A 2,455-nucleotide genomic window follows, 5' to 3' on the forward strand; every position below is an offset into this window, starting at 1 on the left:
GCATTATTTTAAGGATCAGGTGAATTAGCATTATTTTGGTGCTAATATGGTGTTAGGATGATGTTCAGAGAATAAAGCTCCGGAGGCCAACTCGATTACAGCAGGAATTAAAGAAATTCAGAAGTTTTTCCAGAAGCACGGCGCGCCCGCGCAGGTCTAGCGCGCGGTCGCGCCCATTTGTCAGAAAGCTAGTACGCCCGGGCTGATGAAGCGCGCGACCGTGCTGGGTCGGGATCCCAGAATCCTGATTCTAGTTGATTTACAATTGGAGGAATTCTATCTTGCATGGGCTGCTATATATACTTAAATAAAGAACATTTTCTAGAGAGACGGATACATCAAAGGACAAGGAGAGCCGTAAGAAGACCGTGTTAGCACGATTCAACGAAGAGGAAGAAGATCTTGTTTTTACTTGTGAGTCTTTGTTCTAAGTTGTAACTTGGATGCTAGTTTTCTTATTCATGGACCTTACTCTTGTTTCGTACTTGGTTTTATTATTTATTCAATATAAAGACTACATTTATTATACCATGCTTTCATCGGAACCCACGTTGATGATGAGTCCGATTATGGGCTAATCGTTATCGTGGGGTTCTAGCAGATTTATGGATTTCTTTAGTTAATTTGTTTCGATACCTTAGTGTGTGGTGATTGTATGATAACCTAGTATTGGTTGTGCGTATTCGTCTTATGAGCGTCTTGAACTTATAAGATAGTGTGTTAATTCTTAATGAAGCGACAGTAAATTTAAGGATTTAAAACTTACCGTTCTAGCATAGGTTCATGTGTTATTGTTATGCATGATTCGTAGGTAATTTTAACCATCTTACTTGCCCTATGTAATCACGATAGATAACTTGTGCTTTAAACCGTTATGTTGTCAAATTCTATAGACATATAGGGTCTCAATATAATTGGTATCTATGCAGCTTCTATCTATTTTGTGGATATCTGGTAGTATGGTATTCATGTAACGAAAGTTGGCGTTTATCAGTTTCGTGTTATCTGATTAGTGTCATCACCATTACATTCTAAGGTTAAGAACAAAAAGGTTATTGAATGAAGTATTTAATGAAGTTAAAATCCCATGTTTGTCATATATATTTATTCAACCATTCTTATTCTCTTAGTTATAATTGTTAGTTTAATTCTTAGTTATAATCAAAACCCCCAATTGTTGTAGTCTTAGCATTGGATAATAACCAAATCATCGGTGCATAAGTGCATAAATTAATTAGTTAATCAAAGTCAGTCTATGTGGGAACGAACTAGAAATAATTCTATATTAATTGCGAACGCATATACTTGCGTATATTATTAGCACGTGTTTAGCGACTAACAAGTTTTTGGCGCCGTTTCCGGGGACTGCACTGTTAATTTTTTGTTTATGTGTTTGTCATCACTGATCGTTAAATTTTATTGACTCGGACATTGTTACTTATCTATTTTCTTGTCTTATTTCAGGTACTCTAGTGAGCGTGTATGCATACGTGTTCACGGTCTCGTAAGAGAAATCTGGATAAAGCCGAGGAAGAAGTTGTAGTGGTTCGAAGGGAAGTTTTTTAGGACGAAGAGTAGGTAGAAGAAGAAGAAGAAGAAGAAGAAGAAGAGAAAATCGAGGAACCAGTTTTAGTAGTGATGGGAGATCAAGCAGAAATTCCTAAGGCTTTGATGGACTATTCTCAGCCTAAGATCAATGATATTCAGTCAAGCATCATCAGACCAGCCATCTCGGCTAATGCTTTTAAGATCAAGTCAAGCACGATTCAAATGATACAGAACTCAGTTCAATTTGGGGGTTCTCCTACTGAAGACCCCAACATGCACATCAGGGATTTCATCGAGATATGCGACACTTTCAAGTTCAATGGTGTGACTGAAGATGCTATCAAGCTGCGACTCTTCCCATTCCCTCTAAGGGATAAAGCAAAGTGTTGGTTACATTCTATACCACCAGGGTCTATCACCACATGGGAAGATCTTGCTCAAAAGTTTCTCACTAAATTCTTCCCTATGGTAAAGACTGCTGTAATCAGGAATGCTCTTACTCAGTTTGCTCAGCAAACTGGTGAATGTCTGTGTGAGGCTTGGGATCGATATAAGAAGATGCTAAGGAAGTGCCCATACCATGGCATACCTGATTGGATGACTATAAACTGTTTCTATAATGGATTGGGTGCTACTTCTAGACCTATGCTCGATACAGCATCAGGAGGAGCCTTGTGGGCTAAAAGCTACAATGAAGCTTATGAATTGATTGAACTGATGGCTGCTAATGAATTCCAGAATCCTTCTCAGAGACTGACTCAGGGAAAATAGCAGGAATTCTGGAGTTGGATGCAGCAACTGATATAGCTTCCCAACTTAAGGCTTTGACGATGAAGGTGGACACTTTGGCCAATTATGGAGTTTGTCAAATCACTAGTGTCTGTGAGCTTTGTGATGGCGCCCATGA

The 2,455-nt window shown here is 38.8% G+C and overlaps 1 non-coding gene across 1 annotated transcript; it reads right to left on the bottom strand.

Moving 5' to 3' along the window:
• Positions 1-2,028: 2,028 nt before the first annotated feature.
• LOC141663191 (small nucleolar RNA R71) lies at positions 2,029-2,135 on the bottom strand. Its single transcript, XR_012551273.1, has one exon. It is a non-coding gene; the product is annotated as a small nucleolar RNA R71 (small nucleolar RNA).
• Between the last annotated feature and the right edge of the window lie 320 nt (positions 2,136-2,455).

Source organism: Apium graveolens, chromosome 5 (genome assembly GCF_009905375.1).
Source record: "Apium graveolens cultivar Ventura chromosome 5, ASM990537v1, whole genome shotgun sequence".
NCBI classification, from domain to species: Eukaryota; Viridiplantae; Streptophyta; class Magnoliopsida; order Apiales; family Apiaceae; genus Apium; species Apium graveolens.